Source organism: Sprattus sprattus, assembly GCF_963457725.1.
Source record: "Sprattus sprattus genome assembly, chromosome: 15".
In the NCBI taxonomy this organism is placed as follows: domain Eukaryota; kingdom Metazoa; phylum Chordata; class Actinopteri; order Clupeiformes; family Clupeidae; genus Sprattus; species Sprattus sprattus.
The window spans coordinates 23,172,520-23,188,908 of NC_137913.1; positions in this window are offsets into that span (position 1 = coordinate 23,172,520).

Here is a 16,389-nt window from a genome sequence, read left to right on the forward strand (position 1 = left end):
TAGTTCTTTCTGTCTGTGTGTGTGTGTGTGTAAATGTGAATATGTGTATGAATACCAATATGTGTTCATACTTCATATGCATCTATAGCTTGGGTATGTGTGTGGTATGTGTGAGAGACAGAGAGAGCCCTCAGCATGCTGTGGTAATGTGTGAGGATTGGAAGGTCATTCCCCCATGAAGCTTGTGCTGTCGGGGAGCCAGAGATCATGCTCCATAGCCCAGTGGCCCAGAGGCACTAGTGGCAGCGGGGCAAAGGGGTAAGAGAGCAAAGCAGCGCTCACTGAGCCCCAGCCAGAATTGGAGCAGGACCGCAGCACGCTACCCCCCGGAACATTACTGGTGTGTCCCTGCTGCTGCTGTTGCTCTCGCCATCTCCACCACCGACACCACAGCAGCAGCGGGTTGTCAAGGGAATCCATTTGCAGGAAAATGTCACAGAATGTACCGGCAGTTGTGACTCAATGAGTGTCTAATCTTTGTGAGAGGTTTCTCCTGTGCTCTGCTTGGCACAGATGCACTCCCACCTCATACTGCAGGCATAGGTTTAACAGTAATGTTTAGGCACAGTACCAACATGTTTATTTTAATTTGTGGTGAGGTTGCCATAGCAGTTACATTTGGTGACAAGAAAGTAGATTACACAGTATATGGTGTTGAGGGAGAATGTGCAGAATAGCTTATTTGATCCACTGGAGACCACTTCAAAATGATCAGTTTCTCTGGTTTTACTATTTATTGGTATGAGTTAAAGTAAAGTTAACATTTTAGTTTTATTCTATAAATTACTGACAACATTTCTACCAAATTTATTGGTATGTGTTTGAGTAAAATTAACACTTTTGTTTCATTCTATAAACTACTGACAACATTCCTACTGAATTTCAAATTAAAAATATTGTCATTTAGAGCATTTATTTGCAGAAAAATGACAATTGGTCAAAATAGCAAAATAAATGGAATGTTTTCAGATCTCGAATAATGCAAAGAAAACAAGTTCATATTCATTCTTAAACTACACAATACTGATGCTTTAACTTAGGAAGAGATCAGAAAGCAATATGTGGAAACACCGCATCTTTTTTGTTATTTTGACCAATTGTCATTTTTCTGCAAATAATGCTCTAAATGACAGTATTTTTTATTTGAAATTCAGTAGAAATGTTGTCAGTAGTTTATAGAATGAAACAAAAGTGTTAATTTACTCAAACACATACCAATAAATAGTAAAAAAAGAACTGATCATTTTTTAAAAGTGGTCTCTTAATTTTTTCCGCGGCTGTATATGTATATACAGTTGAAACTCTACTCTTATGAACTGTAAATGCTTGTTGTCAGCCCACCCCAACCTTGATCGCTATCATATACCAGGCAGTGTTGTTGTTGTAGTTGTTATGTAATTAATGGCTTCTTCCCAAAGCCATTCAGCTTTAGCGTCCTCTTTGTTTGAAATGAGTTATGTCATTTTGGGGAGTACTTGTGTTTGAATGGGCTTGTAGTACTTCTTTGTTAAAGCCTCTCATTCACTGAGACCATGTAGCTGTGAAGAAGGCATGGCTGCGTCTAGTGCTTATATGCTACATGCACAAATTTGGCTCTGAGCAAACAAAAACTCACTCACACTCACACTCACACAGAAGTGATATGCTTCTTAATGCTGTACCAGGGTTACAAGGAGGGTGATGCGTCACAATTCTGTCAAACTCTAAAGGTCACTGTACCACTGTGTTTCACCTGGCGTTCCAAAGGGATTAATTACTGAGTGATCCTGCTGTCTCGCTTGCTCATTCTTTCTACTCTAGAGCCAAGGACAGACCAAACACACGCCAAAACAACACACGCAGTCAGACAGAGGTGTCCGCAAACAGTACGGTCCAGGTTTTCTGTGCATTAAACAGGTTGACGTCTCAGTTGCACTGCAGCTGAAAATGAACGTGTCAGTGTCGTCCTCCTTAGCATTTTGAATCCATATTGATCATGGTTTTGTTGCAAGTTGTGTATTTGTCATTGTGACTCTAAATGTAGTCGAGTGAATCTAATCAAACATTATTGAATGATCAGGCAGTTTAATTAATTTATCATCTCTGATGACTATTTGGGATCTGGCATAAAATATGTTTCAACTTTTGGGGGGTGAAAAGAACATTTGTATTGGTCTAGCACTTAAACTGCCAATGAAAAGCCTTAATTTTGAATTGGTGCCGATAGCCAAACAGCCATGACTATTTGAAAACCTTCACAGCACAGCTTGCAAGTGCCTTGCCTTTCATAGTGGGAAAGGGATTGTTTTCTGCCAGTTTTATGGAAGACCTTTGATCCAAAAAGATCATAGGTCTCTCTTTCAGTGTAGAGATCAGAGGGACTGGGGACTCAAATTGTGTTTTGGCATATGGAAGTGTGGCTTCATCAACATGATTAAAGTCATAATTTGACCACAGCCCTACAGATTTAGCACTTCTGTCCTATGAAAATGTCAGCCTTTGCGTTTCTTTCTTTCTTTGCCAAAGTCTTCTTCCATTGGGTTCACGGGCAAGCATGCTAAGATGGTTGCCTAGCATTTGTACTTGATGCAAAGACTCAAATACAGGTTGGTTTAAATAGTGTTGAGAGGCTTACAGGTCATCACTGCAGCTTGTCATTAATACATTGTAACTTGTTATGTGTGGAACCTCTGGTATTAGACTAGTATTAACATATTCTACTTAGGGGTGGTATGTTGCCATGTGAAGGTAATGTATCATAATGTACCACATAATCATATACTGTATCTTACTGTAAGGATGTGCTATAATCTTTCATGCATATTTAGTTGAGGTACTCTGTTTTTTGGCCTGTTGGCTCCTGTACTTCCTGTCAGTCTCACCTCATAACAATCTGATTGTCAGTGTAGGCCTGCACTCTCTGCTTCCGGTTTCTCTAACATCCTACATGATTGGGGTCATACGAGGCTCGTAGAAGGAGGAGCTGATGCTGCTTTGGCTTCTGGTACACCTGTCACTTAAAGGGCCCGTTCCCGTAGTGCTGTGGAACACATGCATCTCTCCATGGTCTCTCCTTACAAGCGCTCCAGACTGACTGTACACAATGTAAGGACACTTGGCCACTCCCAGCCAGTAAATTGTATCTCATGTGAAGGAATGAAAGCGGTGACCTAGTGTACACACACACACACACACACACACACACACACACACACACACGCACACTTAACTCAAGCCCTTAGGGGGGGCTCCATGTAATGGTGAGTGAATGTAGAGAGCCCCTGGAGAGGGTTTTGCACACTACAAAATTTTAAGTGCCCCTCTATCAGTGCAGAACAGCTGCTGGTGGACCTCTGGCCCAGTTTGCAGTCTATCCATCTAGCCACTCATCCGTCCATTCCATTGCCTGAGGAGGAGAGAGGAAAAAAAGGGTAAAAAAAAAAAGGACGGATGAGCTCTCAGTTGCTCACCACAACCCACGCAAAGCCTCAGCAATGGGCCATCAGTGGCCTGGTAGAAGCTGGGCATGATGAATTTGCTATTTCTCTGCTTATCGTTTTGGGGATGGAAAAAAAAAAATAATAATAATAATTCTCTTCTACTGAGTAGCTGAAGTAGAAGTGAATTATGATTTATTATGATAGCAGTTGCATACTGATGTAATCTCCACAGACTGAATGTGTAGATGGGGATGTGACAGCATGGATGACTGTCAAATACAAGTGTATGTAGTATGAGCAAGAGAGATACAAGTGTATATACTATGTGAACATGCGCTAATCCAGGATTGGCCTTGCCTTTAGCCCATGTCTCAAGTCAGTACTTTTAATCATGTCTTGATTAGAAAATATAACCATCATTGTAATTATGGCTGTGTAGGGAGGTCATTAGACTGATTATTGCTGCCCTTTAATTAAAGGTTTACCTAACTCGTTCTCTTAAATAGCCAATCGGATTGTCTGAGATGTCAAGAATATGTGAAATCTGGTCTGAAAGGACCTAATGATTTCATACAGTTGATTGTGAAGTTTATGTTGATGATGGTTGCCGTAAAGCTCTTTCTCATTTTGCTTGCAACAGTATTCTTTAACTAGTCTGGGAAGTCCCGCCCCACTTCTTCCGGCCAAATTGATTTTGCCTCTGCAGTGGGTCTGGTCAACTTCGGATAGCCGTTCATTTCAAGATTTCCAGAATCCTTGGAGCCAATCACAAACTGGCTTTTGGCTACCTGGCGCGCCATTGGCGGATTTAAACTTACCACGGCTACGTTACAAAATCTACTGCACGGAGAGTTTTTAAACATTGGACATGGTGGCCGCCGAAGCACCGCAAAACTTCGATAAGGCAAGTTTTCTTTGAAAACAGAACAGAAACTTGCCCTGGAACAATTCATGCAGAAAAAATATGTGTTTGCTTTATATAGTATCGTTGGTCTGATTGGTTAAAGGCGTGTCCAATTACGTGAGTGAAGTGGATCGCTAATGAGTAGTTGGCCAGACCAACTGAACAAATGGAATGCAGTGAAGGGGCAGGGAATTCCCAGACAATTCTTTAACACTAATCAGTCTATATCCCTCGTCCGGGATATTTTTATTTTTTTGTCAAAAACAATGTAAAGCTCCGGGAGTTTTCACTTTCACAAAGAACAACCCCGGAAACATTGAACCCTTTTCTTTTATAATATATACAGTTCAAAAATGTAAAATAAATAAGCACTTTGTCAGGGGAATAGAACTGATGTTTTGCACTTTTTCGGCATCTGAGTGGGGTTTCTGCTGCTAAGGACCCACCCATTAGCAAATGACAGCTATTCATATGATAAGGGGATGGTGATTCAGTGATCTCCATTAGGTCATGGTGTGGCAAGTTCACCTCAGGGGGTAGTGGGCCACAAAGACATTCTAGGGCCATTAGGCAATGCCCTTTGTCTTTGACGGAGGTCTCACAGGTTTGTTCACACCAACTCATCAATATGCATGCGTAGGGACACAGACTTAGGAATGGCAAAGGACACTCTGAAATTATAAATATGTGGTAGTGAAATAAGACACACTTTCTGAATGCTAAACAAACATGTGTTTAGCCAACACCTATGTTTACAAGGCTCAGAAATAAAAAGTCTTGTGAATAAATCTTTACAATGTGTTTTTGTACAAAGTCTGAGCACCTTTGAAACAAGGTTTTTCCAAGGGTATGTTTACATTTGATTTAAATTAAACTTTTTTTTTACTACATTCCTTTTACTTACATGATATTATTGCTGAGGTCTTTGAAATAGAATCAAATATTCCATTTGTGCATCACTGGTTTTAGTTAAGGGGAATGTACAAAAACATCAAGGCATGACAGACAACTTAGAAAAGTCTAAGGCCTTGGACTGTAGAGTGTGATTTTACACATTTACATTTTTCTGTCTTTGTGACCATAGACCTAAAACATAGATCAGCGTCAGCTGCATTCCATTTTTCTAATTCAATTTAATTTATTTATATAGCACCAAAACAATACATTTGTCTCCAGGCTTTTGTATGTATGAGTGATGAGTCATGTACTGTGTATTGACAGTACCTCAGAAACTGACATCATGTCAGAATTGTGTACAAATGTGAAAAGGTGCCCTGTATTATATTGTGCAGCATTCATTATCCACCAATTCCTTACATTTAAATGGGCAAGGCTGGGTTCAGTCTTTTCAGAGTTGACTGGAGAAAGACTCTCCACCTGGAAAAGTGAGTCTAGGTGGAAGGGAACATACTGTGCAAGGCAAGAGCCCATGCGTGTTTGTTTGTCTGAACAAAAAAGCACCACACTGCAGCTAGGCTGAAAGAAATGGGGGGGGGAGGGTCTGGTTGTTGTTGCTACTCTGCTTCTCTGAGAGGCCTGTTTTTGTGCTCCTGTTGCAGTGATTAAGGGAGCAGCTCTGTGTGCTGTGTACACTTGTGTTTTATTTCTTTATTTTTCCAGTGCTATTAGGGGCCTGAAAAGTGTGGCTGAAGTGTGGCTGCCATGCTCTGTTCTGTGATTGAACCTTCTTTTCTGTTTCCCTTTGGTCAGATCGCCATTACCTAATTTCCTCGATTCCTTTCTCGCTCTTTAAAAGCTCTTGTTTTCACATTCAAATTCACTCTCTTCTTTCTGTTTCTCTGCTCTTTAGCAGCGGTGTGCTCTGAAGACCACCAATGCCATCCCTTGCCTAACAACCCGGTGCCAAACCTCCACCTGCCCCTTTACGCCAAACCAAGACTCGCTTAAGACATCGCTTAAGACATCAACTTATCAGGCCGCCCCCCTCGTCACCACTAACAACATCTTCACCTTGTCCTGGACCCGGCCCAGCCCACCTCCAGCCTTGGCCTCCGTCTCTCTCACCCTGCTGGGGCCACAGAGATAGATGAGTCTGGCAGGTAAGCCCACCACCACTCTGGTCCTCTTCTGGGTCTCCCAGGAAATGTTTGTAGGGAAATGTAGTGTACACAGTGATTTGCAGAGGTTGTAAAGCAGCCCCTCCACCACAGTGCAAAGACTTATTATCTGCAATTTAACTTTCGATAGTTAATTTTTCATCAATCAGTTAAAATTAAATATTTGATCATTTGAAATCTTTTTTGGTTATGTTTGATCAGAGCTCTTGTTTATAAAAATGTAAACTAGCTATACCTTCTGACACACAGTATAAGCTAAGCAATAGGCCCGACCATATTTTATATATGTGCTAAGTACAAATAGCCTATTAAGTAGGTTATAGACTCTGTTCTGGTTGATTAGGTTTCTCGTTTTTACTCTTAACCTGCACTGTCCTTACTGTAACCACTGAGTTGGCACCACAGACCTGAAGTCTAAGCACGTGTCCCCACCACAGCCATAGAGAGGAGTGAAGTCAGTGGTGCTGGCCAAATGAGTGACTGCAGGTTTGGTTGCCAGATGGTCATTATGCCAGTTCACGAGATCCGCAATGCCTCATTACCTCCCTCTGGAGCAGGTAGAGGGAGTCAGCAGTGTGTGTCTGAGTGTCTGTGTGTGTGTGTCTGTGTGTCTGTGTGTTTCTGTATATTGGGTGTGATTGTTGTTGTTGTTGTTCATAGGCTAGCTCACGTCTCAACACATCTTGGGCAGGCCCTCCCAAGGAGCAAGGGCACACAGTCAATGGAGCGCATAATGACTGGCCAAGGGGCCTGCCATCTCCGACCATTCCCTCTCTCTTTCTCTCTCTCTCTCTCTTCTGCCATCTCAGACCATCCATCTCTCACACCTCTCTCACTCTCTCTCTGTCTCTCTCTCTCTCTGTCTCTCTCTTTCTCTCTCTCTTCTGCCATCTCAGACCATTCCCTCTCTCACACTTCTCTCACTCTCTCTCTTCTCTCTTCTGCCATCTCAGACCATTCCCTCTCTCTCTCTCTCTACTCTCTTCTGCCATCTCAGACCATTCCCTCTCTCTCTCTCTCTCTTCTCTCTTCTGCCATCTCAGACCATTCCCTCTCTCACTCTCTCTCTCTCTCTTCTCTCTCTTCTCTTTCTTTTCCCTTCCCACTACCTTTGTTTCCCTGTGTGCCTGTTCTCGTTTCATTCTTGGTTGATATGCTCCAGCAGAGATCTTTCAAATGAGCAGCCCAGGTTACTCTTCTGCATTTACTCTATGTGAACGTAAACGCAGAAAACCCAAGGACACAAGTCAACTTGGCTGCGACCAGTAGGGACACGACACACTCTGTCAGTGTCATGTCCCATCACATCTGTCCTAAACAAGCAGCATAATGTTTCCGCACTCTCTGTCAGTACGCGAGGGCCGGGCATCTGGTCGATTTACAGTCAAGCGACATAACACTCACCCATCAGCAACCTCACTGCGCTAAAGAAAGAGTCAGATTTACAGTTACAGCAAGGCAAGGGAGGTTCAGTCAGTGTGTGTGTGTGTGTGTGCGTGTGTGTGTGTGTGTTTAGATGTGGGTGTGGGTGTGTGTCTGTTTGCATGTGTGTGTGTTTGTGGTGTGTGTGTATTTGTGTGTGTTTGTGTATGGTCTGTGTCAGCTGGGAGCGAGAGAGCGGGAACACTGTAAGCAGTTAATCTGGCGTGGCAGATTCCCGCTGCTGGATTGGAGCCTTATCTTGGGCCGAGTTTGCTTGTCTGATACACCCCTGATCAGAGCTCACGGCTCACAGCTTAGTCTCGCCCATCTGGAGCCAGCGGCGCGGAGGAAGTGGAGGAAGCCCTCTGCGACAGATGTGTCCAGCCACTGGATTCAACCTCTCAGGTGGAAGTTACATCACCGCTAGGAGTCAAAGGATTTGTTAGGGCAATTGCTGTGCTTCACCACTGAGTTTGACTCGAGAGTAGCCATTCCTGATAGGATTCATGTTTTTTTTTACTCCACTGTGAAACCTGGGTTTTGTTTACTGCTGCTGTTGTTGTCTGTCCAACTCAATGTTGACACGTCCGTTGTCTTCTTGCGTCTTGTCAGCGAGGCTTAGGACGGAGCATATGGCGAGAGCCAGAGTGAAACGTCGCCGCAGTTGACGCAATGACTTACATGGAATATACAGCCAACTTCATTGCCTTGAATTATGTTTTATTGAAGTAAGTCCCCATGAACCAAATCTGTCAGGCCCCATTTTTCACATTCTGCTGCTTTTTCCCTGTGCTTTTGAGAAACTACTGATTGACTCAGCACGGTTAGAGTGTAGAATCTCCGCCGTCTTCAGAGACATGTTTATGTTCGTGGATGAGATGCACCACGGAGATGCAAATGTTTCTTCAGAGCAGCTGATTCACAGTGGAGTCATTATTCGACAAGACAGAGGCCTTTTCTCTCCTCTCCTCTCCTTCTCCATGTTTCGCCTCCTACAAGATCGTACACCATTCACTACAGGCACAGCATAGTTAAAGACCTATGTACAACTTTTTGTTCATACAATGAACCTATACTGCCCTAATAGTGTTGTGAGGCTCTCTGGGAACCATAGAATACACACAGTCCTTCTATGGACCAAACTGGAATGTTGTGGAGGCAGATGTTTTGTTTCCAAATGTGTGTTTGTCACACAGCAACCTCACAGCAAATCCAATTCTGATTGCCATGGTGATGGCAAAGATTATGGATTTGCTCTGCCTCAGCTGTCCTAAATGATTGCACTGTTATGGGTTACTGAGGGTTTATTACTCTTTCAGGCTTTTTCCTGCTAATTCAAACCCTCGAAATTGAGGTGAGGTCTGTTTAGAGACTTTGAGGAGTCGCTCTCTCCTCTCACAGTTTTTCGGAATCTTGTCAAACATGTTAAGCGCTTGATGAGATAATTGAAGTCATCCCAGATGCGTTACTGCACGAAAAATTGGCTGTAGACTTGCAGTATACTTGGCTGTAGACTTGCAGTATCCCTTCAGGTCTGACCCTGAATGAAGAGCGTTTCACGATCTGCCCATGAATCTACATTGTGAGTGACCATTAGGTTCCTTAAGTGCCTTTTAAGCCCTGTTTTATCTGTAGATCTGCTTCTACTAAAGATTCACCTTGCCGCACATAGGCTGTTAGTCTCCAGGGTAGATTGACTGTAGATTTGCTTTTCTCTGTGATTTTCGTGGGACTGAGATGCATTTTTGAGACATGGATATGGTTAGTACAGGTGTTAGTGATGTGTAGTTGGCGTATTTTAGGATGCATACCCCCTTAGGCTTGTTTTAATGGCAGAATTTCATTTAAAGACATAGCTTTTGTCAGAAGGCATCAGTCAGTGGTAAAAAATTTGACTGGAGAGTAAGATTGGCTTCGTCCATGGAGTGTGGTTTGTCACTGAAAGCCTTACATCTAGGAATGACTGGGGTTACTGCTATACATGTATACATATATACATACATACGTGTGTACCGGAGCTAAACCTGACAGGTCATGGGGAGTATCTACATTCTGGGGAAAGTACAACATAAGAGCCTGAATGAACCGCCAGTACAGATTAACTGAGCTCTCAAATGCAGCCCCGCGGAAAGTTGAAATAATTAGGGGAAGACTACAGACGTAATCGGCTCTGAGCATAGTGGGAAATTAACCATCATGTTGTTTAAAGAGTCTCAACCTTCTGCCTCTCACTAGCCGCAGTGTTATACTGCCAGAGCTTATTATCAATTTCAAACTCTTGTTTTGTTGTTTTTAAAACACTACTGCAGGCAACAAATCCTGCTCTGAAGAGATTTGCGTCACAGCATCTGTTTATTAGCATTTTGTTTTCACACCGTCAACAGGACAGAAGAAATCTTTGCGTCTTTGGAATTCAAACCCAGAGACGTGCTGTGCATCCCAAAAAGGCAACCACTCCCAAGGAGGAAGGAGTGCTGTTTGATTTACTTTAGCATTATTTTTCATGGTTTCAGCCCTGACAGATTTCAGCACTATTTTTCTTCGATAAATGCTAATTAGTTCGACTGCAGGAAGTATTAATATTAATGGGGAGTCATTTCTTTGTGTCTGTGGCAAAAGGCCAGAACCTGGTAAATTTAGCGCTGTGCCCTGTTTTGCGTAAACAAAATGTCCTTGACCCTGCTATTTAATTGCCATCGTTTTCTTCATTTTTCAGGGGGAGAAATTCAATTAGTTGAGCATTTGGGAGGGATTTCTAATTTGATCCAGTCATAGTGAATTGCTGGTCAGATTTGATTTGCTTGTGGGCATACGCAAATGTGGGAGGAGAGCAGGAGGAGGAGGAGGAGGAAGAGGAGGAGGAAGAGAGCGAGGATCCATACCATCGATCAGCACATGACAGCACCCGCCGTTTCTTTATAAGCCTTCGCCCGAACTTCCCCAGGGAATCGACAGGAGAGCCAATGCCTTGACACATGTGCCTGGTCTGTCCTTTTTCACCTATAGATAATAACATGATAGCTGTCCTTGGTCTTGAAGGGCTAGATTTTGGCCTGGGGGGAGTATCTGTAGTTGTGGCCCTGAGCATCTGTTAATCTTGAGCCCGTCAGATGGACACATGGCAAGAGAGGAATCACATCCATGACAGTACATTTTCTTGAATCCTTTCCACAGAGGAATGCCTGTCAGTAATGTAATGTATGCAGGGAAAGATTCACTGCTTTACATGTGACAAAGGTTTTGTCGAGTGCTCTATGTCCTCAATAATTGATCGTTTGTATTTGGGAATTGTGTGAATTCCGAGCCCCAGTAGAAGGTGGTAATCTTCTACAGTACAAGAGATTAGGCGTAATGAGCATATGCGATTCTTAATGGGGGAGGTGGAGGAGTTCTTGTCTTTTCTTAAATTATGCCTTCCAGACTACACTCTCTATGCCACTCAAGACAAAGCTCTGCTTACAGATATGCCGTGTTTGTATTAAGGCCTCCACACTGACAATTCCATATCAGTCTCCTCCTCCCTCCATATCAGTCTCCTCCTCCCTCCATGTCGGTCTACAATCCTGGTGTGACAAACCACAGGGATCTAATCCAGTTTATGAGAAATGGAGAGAGAGAGAGAAAGAGAGCCAGAAAGAAAGAAAAAAAATTGAGAGAGAGAGAGAGCAGGCAAGATAGAAATGGAAAGAGAGAGAGAGAGAACATCAACCGCTTCAAGAGACAGAGCTGGCTGTTAATCAGAGTGAAGCTCTCAGCATCTCCCCAGCATCTAGGTGACTTGACGGTGGTCTCGGCGGTCTGGCGGATATGGAGTGATGTATATCTACATAGACTGCTGCTGATATATAGGCAGTTCCTCCTCCCTGTCGTTTCTCACTTTGGTGCTCAGGCACAGGGGGGGTGGGGTGAGGTGAATGCGTCAGCTTCTGTGAGCCTTCGCTGCGGGTGGCTGTCAGGCAGTCAGAGCGGTGCAGTCTTAATGGTTGCTGTTCTGTTGTTTTTACCTGCTAGCTCTCCCCCTTCCTGTCAGGCTCTTCGGTGAAAGTGAAAAGTAAGCCAGCTTGGGGGTAGACTATGTTGGTAGATGACTAGTGATATCCTCCACAATCACCACCATCACCAGAAAACCCCCACCTCCTGCATCATCAACAACACTTCTCAGGGACCATTTTAATTTCCAAATGGCATTTTTGCCAAAGATTGAGACCCACCCTTAGCCGTTTTTACTATTCATTCACAGCAGGGAGCCTAGAGCTTTTTGCTGATAAGCGAATTTTAAGCGGAGGTGTGACGGAGCATTTAATTAGAGGACTGAATTGAGGATGGATTCATTCACACAAGGAGAGCTTTCTTATCCCTCTTTGACCACTCTTCTTCCATTTTCTCTCTCTTTCTCAGTTTCTGTCAGTCTCTGTCTTTTCAGTGTCTTTCTCCTTCCTCATCTGTCTACGCCCTGCCTTCCAACCTCTCCCTCCCTCACTGCTCTGCTGGCAGGGATCAGATTGCAGAGAGTGGAGTGGAGCGTGGTGGGCCTCCCTCTGCAGTGGGACTGCAGACGCTAATGAACAGTCGAATGTCGGCAGGCCCGCACTGCAGCGTGCCTTAGTTTACCAGAGGGTTGTTTGACCTAACGCCTCCGCCGTGCCCCCTGACAACAGTGAATTGCAGCCAGGCCGGCTAAAACAAGCCCAGGCCAAATTGCCTCGCTCCCAGCCATGCAGTGATGCCTTACTAGAGAGCTCTCTCCAGCCTGACACCAAAGGCTGTTTTGTTTTGACAGGAGGAATGATTTTCTGTGACTTAAAATGCATAGTGGATTTATTGGCTTAACACTGTCATGTTAAGTCACTTAGATTTGTTGAAGACCGCTTTGAGATTAGTTCATATAATGCTAGTGCCATGGTTGTCTGTATGAATTCCAGGAAGACTAAGTTAAACTCTGTTATGTCTGGGTCACTGTTTTGTGCGTTAGCACAGAGAGCCTGCTGCTGCCTCCTTATACTATTCCATTGTAATGGCAGAACATGGAAACTACACGGTTAAGTTGCACAATAATGCAGCACATTATGCTCTATCATTTTGCGCTGAAGTAAGACAAGCTAAAGCCTTTCACAACTGCCTCAGTGTACCACTCAGCAGCTAACTTTCATCCTCTCAGTGGAGACTGCCTTTGTTCTGTCTCATTGTTATCTGATTCCTACAAATGCCAGTGTTCGCAGTTGGCAGTAAAATTGGGTTTTGTGTTCAGGACTTTCTCAAAGCTCCTGAGCAGCATTTGATTGGGTTGGCAGCCCATTCATCTTCAGCTTTCCCTTCCCGTTTGTACCATGTGTGGTGCATTCCTTTATGTTGTTGTTCTCATTCTCATCACAGTCAAACTATATGTTAGAGTGTAGTTTGTGCTGGATTCACACATTTTCTTAATTGAGGGAGCGGGTATTTAAAAAAAAAATGTGTTTAATTACCATATTGATTTATTATTACCTCGTTGCAGAGCTTGTTGAGAATACAGACATGCATCTACAGTATATGTGTATGTGTTTCTGTGCTATACAAGTATCAATATTGACAATAATAGACGATGCAAGAAAATGTGTGCGGTCCGCTTGCGTCGAGCATCTTGTCACTGAGAAGGAAAGATGCTCCTCTTCTCAGCCTCTTTTCCTGGGCAGATGTGTGAGGTAGCTTCCAGCAGTGGCTTACTTTGTCCTTGAGAAGAAGCGTGCCAGATCCCCTGCAGAGCCAGCATATGACGAGGGGGGGTTGAGAGGTTGAGAGGTTGAGAGGTTCTGAAGTCCTCTTGATCAAACTTTTCCCTATCACTCGCTCAGAAAAAAACTGTCTGCGTGCCATTGAGAGATGCCCACCTGCCGAGAGATGGAAGTGTGTGAGCTTGAACTTCCACAGCTTGTTTTTTCATTAGTCCACAATGTTTTTTTTTTTTCCTCTTCTACGTCCTCCTTTGCGGCTGACCTTCATCTCCGCTCAGTGCCTCTGGTAGTCCACTTCCTGCTGGCTGGATTTTTGTCAACAGCTGCTGGGCGTGAGCGAGTGGTGGATGCTGGGTAATATCCAGCCGCTGCCTGCCTCACCCCACTGCAGCTCAGAGGCTCTCTCTTCAGTTAAGAAAACTCTCCTCTGCTTTGTGGCGTGATTCATATGTTTCATCTTCCGGCTGCAAGGCTTCCCAGTGCTCTGCGGAGCTTGTGATGCTTTGCTGTAGCTTCTGTGCAATAGTGAGGACTTCCTGGGTATTTGGCATCCATGTGATGTGGGTTTGAGAACTAGTCAAGTTGTGCATTGAACCAAATTCATGTGTTTCATCTTCCATCTGTTCGGCTCTTAGTGATCGAGTGTAGTATGTTTACTAACTGGACTGTCTGTCCATGATATGGCATCTCTTCTCTCTCCATGTGTAGCCCTCAAAGCCCTCCTTTGGTTCTTTGCATGTATGTGAAACCTGTCTGAGGAGATCAAACCAAATAGTAAGGTATCATAAACACAAACACCCAAACAAACCTCCCCTTTTCTTTAGCTGTTGTTATATTGATGTGTTAGACTGGAAAGGTTTTTAGCTTGAGGATGTTTCAGGAATTATGTATGGAAGTCAATTTGGTGCATAGGATTTGTTGAATTGTTACCTGTTCATCCTGAGGATTGTTGTGATGTGAGTGCATCTGGCTGTGAGGGAGGAGGGATTCTTTATAAGCATGTCAGGTTTTACTCAGAGAAGGAGGCCGTCATGTCTGTGCTGCTGTGGGAGTTTATGCCAAATTAACAGTGATGAATGGCGGTCCCTTTTGGGAGATTTTCAAAGTTCTGGAAAAATCTGCTCAATACCGTCTGGATTATTAACTGCAGTTTGACATCCTCCCCTACTTTCCCTTTTTTTCTCTCTCTCTCTCTCTCTCTCTCTCTCTCCCCCTCCCTCCCCCCTCTGTGTTTGCACTTGTGTGTTTGCTTGGAAGGGCACACCATCGCAAAGGAGGGGAAACGGGGCAAGGTGGTTGCTAAGAGAACTGGAGATAGAACTTTCACGGTCACGGCCAGACATTTTTCTCTGCAGTCTGGGTGAGCCTCAAACAGGAATTGTTAGAGCCAACAGGGCCTCACCCTATTTATATATAAAATATAATACCGTGTGTATATATGTGTGTGAATGTATGAATCTGTGTGTTTGTGGGTGTGTATCTGTTTGATGTGCATGTGTGTGTTCTCTCTCTCTGTGTGTGTGTGTGTGTGTGTGTGTGTGTGTGTGTGTGTGTGTGTGTGTGTGTGTGGGTGTGTGTGTGAGTTTGTTTTCTATACATCTATGTGTGTTTTCAGCTTTTTGCCTTTTCTTTTGCCTTTTCTTGCCTTTTTATACCTAACAATATGAGTTGTCGTCCTCAAGCAGATTGACAATGATGACAAAAGACACCCCAATACTCTGCCTGAATTGTGTAGTTTTATAAGACCCTGCCGCCTGCAGTCACTCTTACTCAGCTGGCTACATCACAGCTCATGAGATGATCTCAAGGCTCTCCTGCTCCGCTACCTTCCTCTTGTATTTCTTCACTCTGAGCTAACAGGGGAGGTTTGATCTCATTGTCATCAGAAAAAAACGACTGAGAAAAAACTACAGAACATAGCTTCAGAGAGAGACGAAGAACGCTTTACATGCTTTGATTTATATTTGGGGGGGGGGGGGGGGAGTGGTTGCAGTGAGGAACTGTAACCCTTGCCTGAGATTTAGTGTATTGCTGTTGGTGTGTTGGTGTATTGCTTGACCTCACCCCTTGCCGGACACAGAATAACAATATCTGCAGGCAACGATGGGAACCATTTCATTGTCTTGTGTGATTGGCTGACATTTTAAAGAGAGGTTCGGGATTGGCTGCCAGAGAACAGAGAGGAGACAGGACGCTCCTGTTATTAAGGTTGTGGCTTTAAGTGGGTCAGTGTTGCAATCTTGTGAAATCACTGCGCTGAGTACAGATTGGTGGATTACAGGAAGACCCATAGGGTCTGTGGCGTGTGTGTGTGTGTGTGTGTGTGTGTGTGTGTGTGTGTGTGTGTGTGTGTGTGTGTGTGTGTGTGTGTGTGTGTGTGTGTGTGTGTGTGTGTGTGTGTGTGTGTGTGTGTGTGTGTGTGTGTGTGTGTATATTAGTTGGGAGAGGTTTAAGTAGGACACATAAACAATGATTTGTCATGATTTAGCTGACCTCTCAATCTCCTGTGATGTTTTGATCTGAACCACTTTCCAGTATGACCAAGAGGAAGCATGTCAGTCATAACTGTTCAGCTACTCTATCTCTCCACTAATGATGAATGGGTCTCTGTGGGGGAAAAGTCATTAGTTTGTCTACTCTTGGTGACATGATACTCGAAAGAAAAAGAAAAAACTACCCTCGAGAGTTAGTATGGTGTAATTGGTAAGGGACCACAAAGTAAACAAGCATAAAGCTACGACAAACAGAAACAGAGAGAAAACCCCTCAACGCTTACACTGCACCAACTCTTCCACAAGACAAGCCAGCCCCTCCTCCCTACCAGGAAAAGTGCTTATAACTGACTGTAGTGGAAG